At 44.5% G+C, this 13,044-nt stretch overlaps 2 non-coding genes across 2 annotated transcripts; both read left to right on the top strand.

Moving 5' to 3' along the window:
• The first annotated feature begins 7,735 nt into the window (after positions 1-7,735).
• On the top strand, positions 7,736-7,827 carry LOC123423400. Its single transcript, XR_006621069.1, has one exon. It is a non-coding gene; the product is annotated as a small nucleolar RNA Z221/R21b (small nucleolar RNA).
• Positions 7,828-8,163: 336 nt separating this feature from the next.
• Positions 8,164-8,255, top strand: LOC123423370. The gene has a single exon (XR_006621055.1). It is a non-coding gene; the product is annotated as a small nucleolar RNA Z221/R21b (small nucleolar RNA).
• Positions 8,256-13,044: the final 4,789 nt, after the last annotated feature.

Genomic DNA, 13,044 nt, shown 5'->3' with positions numbered 1-13,044 from the left:
GAAACAATTTCCACATTGTCTTAACTGCGTACCAAAACTCGTAACTCAGATATTCATTTCTATGGTCATATCGTAGACAGTTTATCCTCTTGTTACGATGAACTTCACTCCTGAAACAGAATTGAACTTTTCAATATTTCAGACTTGTGATTCATTAAGTAAATACTCTTGTATCTACTCAAATCGTCATTGAAGTAAGAACATAATGATATCCACTGTGTGCCTCAGCACCCATTGGACTGCATACATCAAAATGTATCACTTCCAACAAGTTACTATCTTGTTTCATCTCAATGAAAACAAGGCCTTGCTCATGTGGTATGATTTGCATGTCCCTAGTGATTCAAAATCAAGTGAGTATAAAGTCCATCAGCATGGAGCCTCTTCATGCAATTTATACCAACATGACTCAAGCGGCAGTGCCACAAGTAAGTGGTACTATCATCATTACCTCGTATCTTTTGGCACCAATATCATCAACATGTGTAACACTACGATCGAGATTCAATAAACCATTGAAGGTGATTATTCAAGCAAATAGAGTAACCATTATTCTCTTTAAATGAATAATCGTATTGCAATAAACACGATCCAATCATGTTCATGCTTAACGCAAGCACCAAATAACAATTATTTAGGTTTAACACCAATCCCGATGGTAGAGGGAGTGTGCGACGTTTGATCATATCAACCTTGGAAACACTTTCAACACGTATCGTCACCTCGCCTTTAGCTAGTCTCCGTTTATGTCGTAGATTTCATTTCGTGTTACTAATCACTTAGCAACCGAACCGTATCCAATACCCTCGTGCTACTAGGAGTCCTAGTAAAGTACACATCAACATCATGTATATCAAATATACTTCTTTTGACTTTTGCCAACCTTCTTATCTACCAAGTATCTAGAGTTGCTCCGCCTCAGTGACCGTTCCCCTCATAACAGAAGTACTTAGTCCCGGGCTTGGATTTAATCTCGGGTCTCTTCATTAGTGCACCAACTGCTTTGCCATTTCACGAAGTATCCCTTCTAGCCCTTGCCTTTCTCGAAACTTAGTGGTTTTACTAACCATCAACTATTGATGCTTCTTCTTGATTTCTACTTTCGCACTGTCAAACATCGCGAATCGCTCAAGGATCATTGTATCTATCCTTGATATGTTATAGTTCATCACGAAGCTCTCACAACTTGGTGGCAGTGACTTTGGAGAACCATCACTATCTTATCTGGAAGATCAACTCCCACTTGATTCAAGCGATTGTCGTACTCAGATAATCTGAGCACACGCTCAACGATTGAGCTTTTCTCCTTTATTTTGTGGACAAAGAATCTTGTCGGAGGTATCATACCTCTTAACAAGGGCACAAGCATGAAATCACAATTTCATCTCTTTAGAACATCTCTTATGTTTCGTGACGTTTCAAAACGTCTTCGGCGCCTTGCTTCTAAGCCATTAAGTATTTTGTACTGAACTATCGTGTAGTCATCAGAAACGTGTATGTCGGATGTTAACAACATCTACAGACGACGCTCGAGGTGCAGCACACCGAGTGGTGCATTAAGGACATAAGCCTTATGCGCAGCAACGAGGACAATCCTCGGTTTTACAGACTCAGTCTGCAAAGTTTGCTACTATCAACTTTCAACTAAATTTTCTCTAGGAACATATAAAAAAAGTAGAGCTATAGCGCAAGCTACATCGTAATTCGCAAAGACCATTAGACTATGTTCATGATAATTAGTTCAATTAATTATATTACTTAAGAACTCCCACTCAAAAAGTACATCTCTCTAGTCATTTGAGTGGTACATGATCCAAATCCACTATCTCCAGTCCGATCATCACGTGAGTCGAGAATAGTTTCAGTGGTAAGCATCTCTATGCTAATCATATCAATTATACGATTCATGCTCGACCTTTCGGTATCATGTGTTCCGAGGCCATGTCTGCACATGCTAGGCTCGTCAAGCTTAACCCGAGTGTTCCGCGTGTGCAACTGTTTTGCACCCGTTGTATGTGAACGTTGAGTCTATCACACCCGATCATCACGTGGTGTCTCGAAACGAAGAACTGTCGCAACGGTGCACAGTCGGGGAGAACACAATTTCGTCTTGAAATTTTAGTGAGAGATCACCTCATAATGCTACTGTCGTTCTAAGCAAGATAAGGTGCATAAAGGATTAACATCACATGCAATTCATAAGTGACATGATATGGCCATCATCATGTGCTTCTTGATCTCCATCACAAAGCACCGGCACGATCTTCTTGTCACCGGCGTCACACCATGATCTCCATCATCATGATCTCCATCAACGTGTCGCCATTGGGGTTGTCGTGCTACTCATGCTATTACTACTAAAGCTACGTCCTAGCAATATAGTAAACGCATCTGCAAGCACAAACGTTAGTTTAAAGACAACCCTATGGCTCCTGCCGGTTGTCGTACCATCGACGTGCAAGTCGATATTAACTATTACAACATGATCATCTCATACATCCAATATATCACATCACATCATTGGCCATATCACATCACAAGCATACCCTGCAAAAACAAGTTAGACGTCCTCTAATTGTTGCTGCATGTTTTATGTGGTGACCATGGGTATCTAGTAGGATCGCATCTTACTTACGCAAACACCACAACGGAGATATATGAATTGCTATTTAACCTCATCCAAGGACCACCTCGGTCAAATCCTATTCAACTAAAGTTGGAGAAACCGACACTCGCCGGTCATCTTTGAGCAACGGAGTTACTCGTAGCGATGAAACCAGTCTCTCGTAAGCGTACGAGTAATGTCGGTCCAAGCCGCTTCGATCCAACAATACCGCGGAATCAAGAAAAGACTAAGGAGGGCAGCAAAACACACATCACCGCCCACAAAAACTTTTGTGTTCTACTCAAGAAGACATCTACGCATGAACCTAGCTCATGATGCCACTGTTGGGGAACGTCGCATGGGAAACAAAAAATTTCCTACGCCCACAAAGACCTATCATGGTGATGTCCATCTACGAGAGGGGATTTCCGATCTACGTACCCTCGTAGATCGCACAGCAGAAGCGTTAGTGAACGCGGTTGATGTAGTGGAACGTCCTCACGTCCCTCGATACGCCCCGCGAACCGTCCCACGAACCGTCCCGCGATCGGTCCCACTATCCGCTCCGATCTAGTGCCGAACGGACGGCACCTCCGCGTTCAGCACACGTACAGCTCGACGATGATCTCGGCCTTCTTGATCCAGCAAGAGAGACAGAGAGGTAGATGAGTTCTCCGGCAGCGTGACGGCGCTCCGGAGGTTGGTGGTGATCTAATCTTAGCAGGGCTCCGCCCGACCTCCGCAGAAACGCGATCTAGAGGAAAAACCGTGGAGGTATGTGGTCGGGCTGCCGTGGAAAAAGTTGTCTCAAATCAGCCCTAATACCTCAGTATATATAGGAGGGAGGGGTAGGGAAGAGGCAGCCTCAAACCCTCAAGGTTTGGCCGAAATTGGAGGTGGAGGAGTCCTACTCCAATCCTACTTGGAGTAGGATTCCACCTTCCCACTTGGAAACTCTTTCCACCTTGTGTTTTTTCCTTCTCAAACCTTATGGGCCTTAGTGGGAACTTATTCCAGCCCACTAGGGGCTGGTTTATCTCTTCCCATAGCCCATGAGACCCCTTGGGGCGTGACACCCCTCCGATGGTCCCCGGCACCCCTCCCGGCACTCCCGGTACACTACCGATGAGCCCGAAACTTCTCGGGTGACCAAAACAGGACTTCCTATATATCAATCTTTACCTCCGGACCATTTCGGAGCTCCTCGTGATGTCCTAGATCTCATCCAGGACTCCGAACAACATTCAGTAACCAACCATATAACTCAAATACGCATAAAAGCACGTTGAACCTTAAGTGTGCAGGCCCTGCGGGTTCGAGAACTATGTAGACATGACCCGAGTGACTCCTCGGTCAATATCCAATAGCGGGACCTGGATGCCCATATTGGATCCTACATATTCTCCGAAGATCTTATCGGTTGAACCTCAGTGTCAAGGTTTCATATAATCCCGTATGTCATTCCCTTTGTCCTTCGGTATGTTACTTGCCCGAGATTCGATCGTCAGTATCCGCATACCTATTTCAATCTCGTTTACCGGCAAGTCTCTTTACTCGTTCCGTAATACAAGATCCCGCAACTTACATTAAGTTACATTGCTTGCAAGGCTTGTGTGTGATGTTGTATTACCGAGTGGGCCCCGAGATACCTCTCCGTCACACGGAGTGACAAATCCCAGTCTCGATCCATACTAACTCAACGAACACCTTCGGAGATACCTGTAGAGCATATTTATAGTCATCCAGTTACGTTTCGACGTTTGATACACACAAAGCATTCCTCCGGTGTCAGTGAGTTATATGATCTCATGGTCATAGGAACAAATACTTGACACGTAGAAAACAGTAGCAACAAAATGACACGATCAACATACTACGTCTATTAGTTTGGGTCTAGTCCATCACATGATTCTCCTAATGATGTGATCCCGTTATCAAGTGACAACACTTGCCTATGGTCAGGAAACCTTGACCATCTTTGATCAACGAGCTAATCAACTAGAGGCTTACTAGGGACAGTGTTTTGTCTATGTATCCACACATGCACTGTGTTTCCAATCAATACAATTATAGCATGGATAATAAATGATTATCATGAACAAAGAAATATAATAATAACTAATTTATTATTGCCTCTAGGGCATATTTCCAACAATAGCATGTGTTAAAAAGTTGAGAGGGCTACGACAAAAACTGGATGAACTTCGTGTACAAAACGGACAATCTCTTTCGAAGTAGCAGCGTTTCGAACGAGAACTCATCTCTTACAAAGGGATTTCATTTTTTTGAACTTATTTGAACTCCATACTTTTTGTGTGTTCAAAATGCACCATTCAAATGCACATCACAAAATGGCAACAATTTCTGACTTCATTTGGTATTCTTCGTGCATTTACTTATTTTTTTTGAGCTAGTTGACCCTGAAATTGAAAAGCACTACAAATGAACTCTGAAAATGTTGAAAGTTGGCATGTTATCATCATTTCACCCACATAGCATGTGTTAAAAAGTTGAGATGGCTACGACAAAAACTGGATGCACTTCGTGTACAAAACGGACAATCTCTCTCGAAGTAGCAGCGTTTCAAACGAGAACTCATCTCTTACAAAGGGATTTCATTTTTTTGAACTTATTTGAACTCCATACTTTTTGTGTGTTCAAAATGCACCATGCAAAGGCACATCACAAAATGGACAATCTCTCTCGAAGTAGAAGCGACCCCACAATAAGAGACGACATTCTTCTTCTCTCATATATGGTGGACACTAGCTCACCTGATGTTTCAACCGTCGATGATGGTCGCTACTCCTACTTCCCCTAGTGCATAACCAATATCTAGCACAAGGAGAAGAAGGAGAAGCGACCCCCACAACAAAAGTGGTTCCGCGGCACGCCACGTGGTTCCGCTGCACGCCATGTGGGACTAATGGTCTTTCATTTTTAAATGACTGTTTTAATCAAAAACAGATCTGTTACAAAAGGGATTTCATTTTTTGAACTTATTTGAACTGAAGACTTTTTGTATATATATGTGGTCGAAATGCATGATACCATGAAGTTAGAAAGGGCTAAACCATTCAAAAGTAGCAAATGAAGTTAGAAAGGGCTAAACCATTCAAATTTGGAAACTATAATGGCACAAACAGAAACTAGACATATATAAATTAGTCCAAGCAATACATGATACTAGTCCAAACAGTACATAATAATAGCTACCATAGATATATATACAAGTGTTCGACGTTGAGAACACTACTCGTCTGAATCGTCTTAATCAGAATGTCCACCTTCCTCGAGGTGACGCTGGCCATAGTTGACGACTCGAATCTTGCGGTACAACTCGTATGAAACGTATGCATCTTTTGCTACATACTCAATGTTGATACGATCAAGTGGGCCCTTCTCCCAAAGTTTGTGCTGAGACTTTGGAAAACTGGTCTTCATATCACCATATTCCTCGTCGATCAAGGCAACTGCCATATGAGCCATCGAAGTCCTGTCATGTCGAAGCCTGAATACCGTTTGGAGATCAACGAGGCAACCAGCTGGTATCTCAATACTGAAGCTGTGCCTCATCTTCAGCTTGTCGTTCCTTATGTCAACGCTAGCAAAAGTGATGCCGCTGCGAAGGAAGTCCATGAGTTCTGGACAATGCTTGCCACTCCTGCAACAGAAACAAATTAAAATAGAACAAATGTTACATACTGCTGCAATAAGGAAACATGTTTCACTACAACTAAAGAGAAAATTATCTTTAGGATTCAAATAGAACATATGCAATGGAACCTAGAGAGATCACTATAGCTATCCAATGAAACCTAGAGAGATCACTAGCTATATGCAATTTTCATGACTATGACATATCATATTGCTATCCAATAGAACCTAGAGAGATCACTAGCTATATGCAATTTTCATAACCTTGGATCAAAGAACACCGCATAAAATTGTATCACTACAACTATGATTTCAATGGAACATATTGAACCAATCAGATTTTTCAGATTGTGGAACACTATTCCAATCAGATTGTGTTCCCTTCAACTAATCAAAATTGTTTCACTACAACTATTTGAAGCGAACCAACTATGATTCCAATGGAACATATTAAACACTAGTTGATTCTAATACGATTTTTCAGATTATGGAACACTATTCCAATCAGATTGTGTTCCCCTTCAACTAATCAAAATTGTTTCACTACAACTATTTGAAGGGAACCAACTATGATTCCAATGGAACATATTAAACACTAGTTGATTCTAATACGATTTTTTAGATTATGGAACACTATTCCAATTAGATTGTGTTCCCCTTCAACTAATCAAAATTGTTTCACTACAACTATTTGAAGGGAACCAACTATGATTGAAACAAATAAACTTACAATGTCATTATCTTGGATCAAAGAAAGCCTCAAAACTTACCTCGCCCATTGGAAGATCAAGACATGGCGTGCGAAGCATAGTTGGATGACGGCAACACCGCGTTGATCGGCCATGTACTCCAGATCAAGCCCCAAGAACTTCTCATGCTCCATTGCGTTGTCAAACCATTTTTCCTTCAACTGTTGAAGAAAAAACGGCACCTCCCTGCTCTCGTTCGTGTACACGACATCGAGCTTGGTCGTGCCATGTGCGAGCACCTTAAGAAATTTAGTTGGCATGGTGGAAGAAGAGAAGGGAAGAAGAGAGGAGAAGAACAGAGAGGGAGAGCGAGAGAGAAGAAGAAACAGAGAAATGGCGACTGTGCTTCGGTTCGTGCTTTCCATCGCCCGAAACGACGCGGGATGCAAACCGTTTGGGTCTTTAGTCCCGGGTTGAGCCACCAACCGGGACTAAAGAAGTATACCAACGGTTGCCACCACTACGGCAGGCACGTGTTAGTCCTTTAGTCCCGGGTTGAGCCACCAACCGGGACTAAAGGGGGATACGAACGGTTGCCACCACCACTGCCCGCCGCGTAGCCCTTTAGTCCCGGTTTGAGACACGAACCGGGACTAAAGGCTCCTTTCAGGCCGGGACTAAAGCCTCGAGAGAGGCATTGAGAATTGGGGCGACGTGGCCGGGCCTTTAGTCCCGGCTCAGAGGCAGGCCGAGACTAAATGGTCCCGGCCAAAGGCCCGTTTTCCACTAGTGATTAGAAAAGTCATGCACCACTCTGGAGAGATTTATCTCTTTGTGCTGATAGAAAAACTAACAACCCATTTTATAACTGAGCTGTCTCATGGATACCTACTTTTGTAATTATTGTTTATTGGCTATTCTTGTTATAGATGTAGTACTTTTTTTAGAAACTTTTTCCTGCTTTTGCCATTGGGAAAATGTTTTAGTTTGAAAATTAAATCTTAAGATAATGGTTGGGGGAATAATGTGCAGACCAGATGATGGTTGTTTTTCAAGTGCGATCCTACCATTGTCTCTATTGGTTGGTACTGTATTTTTCCTTTAGCCGCAGAGTCATTCAATTTGTTTCCTGAACCTTGTTGCATTGCATATGAATTGCTTGGTTTTCTATTATTAATTTTGTCTGCAAAATGGATGCTTTGTATAAGCAAAAGGCTATGATGAGAAAAGCCATGCACTACACTGAAGAGATCCATCTCTCTATGCTGACAAACAAACTTACAACGCATTTTATATCTCAGCCTCCTCATGCATACATGCTTTTCTATTTTCTGTTTTGTTTATTTTCTATTCTCATGGTAGACGTCTAGTGCTTTTTTAGAAACTGTTGTCAGCTTTTGCCTTTGGGAGAATACTGCAGTTTTGAAATGAAACTCTTCTATGATTAACTAGATTTGTTGGATAATGACTTAACTAGATGATGAGGGTTGAGCGATCCTACCATGATTGTAGCCTTGTACCAATGATACAAACGGAACACTATGCATATGTATGCTTGCAAAATGGTTCTTTGATTTAGCAATATTGAAGCACATTTATAAAGTGCCAATGAATGCAAGAGAATTAATGATACAATGATACCAAGTGCTTATCCTTTTTTCATTGTTATTTCAAACCTGTCTAGGACACATGGATATAAGGATTAATTGTGATTGGGAGAATGGAATGGTGACGCTGAGTACAACTACTCTAGTTCAAGGTGTTCCTACGCACGGACAAGTAGGAGATGAGGATGAACAGGTGTGTCATGCATGGAGATATCTCGGAGAGAATAGGATGGGAGAGGGCAGGAAAAGTGACGGGATTTGAAGAGGAGATCAAGACACACTTGTACATATCTTCAGAACTTGAAACGGTGGAGAGTTGTGGGAACTAAAGAAGGGGATTTAGTCTTACGCTGGTTATAATGGGGAGTATCATATACTAGTATCATGCAAATGATAGTGTATGATACTATACTCGTAATGCATAATATCATATGTTAGTATCATAGGATAGGTCATTTATTGCCATGCATGACACATAGTAGCACAACATTTAATATGATACGGTATCATAATATGATACTCAACCCTCTCTTTCTTCATTTAATTCTATGTCACTTCATCAAAATTGCTTAGTTGGTATGCATGATACTACCTATGGTATTCCTATTACGACCAGCCTTATCTGTTTGTGCGTGTACGTTACACATGTGCGTAGACACCGGAGAGGAAGCATTCGGGGCCGACATTGGGAGAGGAGAAGAGGGAATTAAAGCAGGCAGTCACGACTGTTGCCATTTCATCTCTCTAGGTTTCTGCTAATACGTTTCTCTCCTCTATGTTTTCTCTGGCGGATGTGACGGAGTACTGAGGAAGGAGAAGTTTTTTTAGACTCACGAAGCTTTATTAAGATGTCATCACAATGTTTACACGGACGAAACCAAGATTTCCAGGTTCGTCTAACTACACATGGCGACCAACCCCTAACTTAAGTAATGCTTTACGAGATTATGAGCCTTCACATTAGAAATCTAACCTAATATCTAAAGATTAGAGAAGGAAAAGAAGAAGACCATTCCATAATTTCTTGTACGCTCCATAGCTTGCTGCATTGTCCTTCTTGATGTCATCCATTTCTATGCTACAGTCCGACGCCACCACCAGCCAATGGACATAAAGATTTGAAACAAGAGCCAATGCTTCTCTGGCCGCAAGTGCTTCTAAGGTTCTAGGATCGCTAATGAACGGGAAAAGGATACCTGAAGCCCTGGGGTACATACCTTCAGCGTCACGGCAAACTACTCCCACTAAGCCGAAGCATCCATTTGTTGAGACAACTGCATCAACGTTGCACTTCACATAATTCTGTGGCGGAGCCTGCCATTGATTGTACCTGACCGGAGGCACAATTGTTAGATGTAATCTTGATAATTAGTTTTTGTAAGGTTCTGTAGTTTTTGTCCAGGCTGTACGTGGCTTGGCTCTTAACCATGTATGAGTACTAGTGAGTTCGAGTAGTATACGGTGCTTGTATGCCAGTACGTGATAGGCTGTATGTGTCCGTGTAGGTCTAGGTTTAGGACTAGTTTCCACGCAAGAGTTCGAGTCGAGTTGTAAACCAAGATCGTGAGAGATCAATAAAGAAATACGCCGGGACGAGACGTGCCCGTAGCAATCCAAATCGATTGTGGTGTTGTGTACATGAGCTAGCTAGATCAGGTTCATAGATTTCAGCTAGAAGTGCGTGTGCGTACCTTGCACTACTACATGTTCAGGATCCATCGGGAACTAGCTGAGGCTAGCTTTGCACTAAGGCGTGTCTCGACGTAAAAGCAATTTGTCGAGTTTGTCAGTGTTGCTTCGCTTCGTCGTCGTTCGTCGTCGCTCGTCACGTGTCGTCGGAAAGTACTCGACGACGCGGTCTGGACCAACAATTGGTATCTAGAGCTTGGTTTATTGACGTGATCTTCGGAAAGCAATCGAAGGATCATGTCAAACCCGGGCAAGGAGATCGTTGTGGCGGGAGCTAGAGCACCGATGCCGATGGTTGGGGGGTCGCAATTCCCCTGGCTGGATCGAGAGGACTACGCACTATGGGCGATGAACATGGAGGTCGCAATGGAGGGAGCGGACTTCTGGGAAGCTGTCGATCCCGGCGGCGCCGAGTACGCGAAGGGCGCGGCAAAGTACCGGACGGATCGTCAGGCGTTAACGGCGATCTACTCCACCATGCCGAAGGATGTGCTGCAACACCTCGTCGGAAAGAAAACGGCGAAGGAGGCATGGGAGACCATCAAGATCCTGCACCAGGGTCATGACCGTGTCAAGGAAGCACACCTTCAGTCCCTCATGAGAAGCTACGAGTGCCTGAAGATGGAAGAAAGCGAGACGGTTGATCAGTTTGCCTCCCGTCTCAAGACCCTCGTCAACGGCATACGCGGCTATGGTTCAACTCTAGAAGAAGTTGCGATCGTCCGACGATTTTTGCGCGCCGCGCCGGCACGCTACATCCAAATCGTCACATCGATCGAGCAATGCCTTGACCTGAACACTCTCACGGTCGAGGATCTCGTCGGAAGGTTCAAGGCCCACGACGAGAGAATTCGTCTCAGCTTCGGCGATTCGAAGGAGAGTGAGCATCTCATGCTTACAATGGCGCAATGGATGGCTCTGTCGAAAGGAAAGCAAGGTGGATCCACAAGCGGTAGTAAAGCAAAGGAGAAGCAAAGCCCGGCGAAAAAGGACCTCGCTGGACAGGAAGAAAAGGCTAGAAAACCAAGGAGAAAATTTGACATAAAAAAAAGTAAGGTGTCACAATTGTGGAATCCTCGGTCACTTCAAGTCTGATTGCAACAGTCCACCGAAGGAAAAAGCTCTCATGGCCAAGGGAGGCGATGATAGCGATATGATGCTCATGGTCGAAGTATGCGAGCTTATGGACGAGGATGGTCCAGCTCCGAAGGCACCGGCTACCGAGGTTGTCACGCTCGACGAAGAGAAGGTTTACCTTCATGACAAGAAGAGGGTGAACACGGCGAGGCACGTGTGATACCTCGACACGGGAGCAAGCAACCACATGACCGGTGACAAGGACCAGTTTTCTGAGCTAAATCTCTCGGTTGGAGGCACGGTTCGGTTCGGTGACGGGCGGACCGTTGACATCACAGGGCGAGGTACTGTCCTGTTTGAGCTGAAGAATGGCGGTCACAAGGTACTCACAGATGTGTACTATATTCCCAAGCTAAAGAGCAACATCATAAGTCTTGGCCAGCTCGAGGAGCGTGGTTGCAAGATTGTGCTCGAAGATGGCTATCTATGGGGGTATGACCGTCAGAGGATGCTGATCATGAAGGTGCAGAGGTCGCCAAACAGACTCTACGTCCTCAACTTGGATCGTGTGGATCCAGTATGTCTCTTGTCAAGCATGGAGGACTCGGCATGGAAGTGGCACGCGCGCTACGGTCATCTAAATTTCCAGGCTCTTCGGCAACTTGGACAAAAGGAGATGGTACATGGCCTACCGTGCATTGATCATGTTGAGCAAGTGTGCGACGGTTGCCTTGTTGGGAAACAAAGGCGGGCCTCGTTCCCGAGAGAGGGAAACTTTAGAGCAAGTAAAGCTCTTGAGTTGGTCCATGGAGACTTGTGCGGACCCATTACACCGGCTACCCCAGCTGGGAACAAATACTTCTTACTCATCGTCGACGACTTCAGCAGATACATGTGGATTGTGTTGGTGAAGACGAAGGACCAAGCTTTGCAAGCCTTCAGGAAAGTAAAGATGGCGGCCGAGGTAGAATCTGAAGCCAAGCTGAAGGCCCTCCGTACCGATCGGGGGGGTGAGTTCAAGTCTCGTGAATTCACAGAATTTTGCGAAGCACATGGGATCAAGCGGTATCTTACAGCGCCATATTCACCGCAGCAAAACGGTGTTGTGGAACGGAGGAATCAAACCGTGGTGGCGATGGCACGAAGCATGATGAAGAGCAAAGGGGTCCCGGGCAAGTTTTGGGGTGAGGCGGTCAATACGGCCGTTTATTTGCTGAACCGGGCTCCAACCAAGAGTGTGGTTGGGATGACGCCGTACGAAGCATGGTACGGACATAAGCCCGCGGTAGATCATCTTCGTACTTTCGGGTGTGTGGCGCATGTGAAGACGGTGGCCGGGCATACAAGTAAGTTGGCGGATCGGAGTACTCCAATGATATTGGTTGGCTATGAAGCAGGCTCGAAGGCGTACCGTGCGTGCAACCCCTCTACCAATAAGGTGGTTGTGACTCGTGACGTGGTCTTTGAAGAAGCAAGGTCATGGAATTGGAACTCTACCGAGCCGGTATACCCGATCTCTGATGAAATCTTTCACGTTGTTTACAACGAATACGAGCATGCCGATAATCAACCGGAGACTACAACGACGCCGAGTGATTCTCTGGACAACGGAGCGCAGCCGAACGCGCCAGATAAAGCAGGGATAGAGGCGCGCGAAGGCACGCAGCAGGACGCGGCAGACGATGCGTGCGATGGCTCGTGCAACACACCAAGCAATGCT

The sequence above is a fragment of the Hordeum vulgare genome, chromosome 1H (assembly GCF_904849725.1).
Source record: "Hordeum vulgare subsp. vulgare chromosome 1H, MorexV3_pseudomolecules_assembly, whole genome shotgun sequence".
NCBI lineage: Eukaryota > Viridiplantae > Streptophyta > Magnoliopsida > Poales > Poaceae > Hordeum > Hordeum vulgare.
This window is presented reverse-complemented; position numbering and strand designations above follow the sequence as displayed.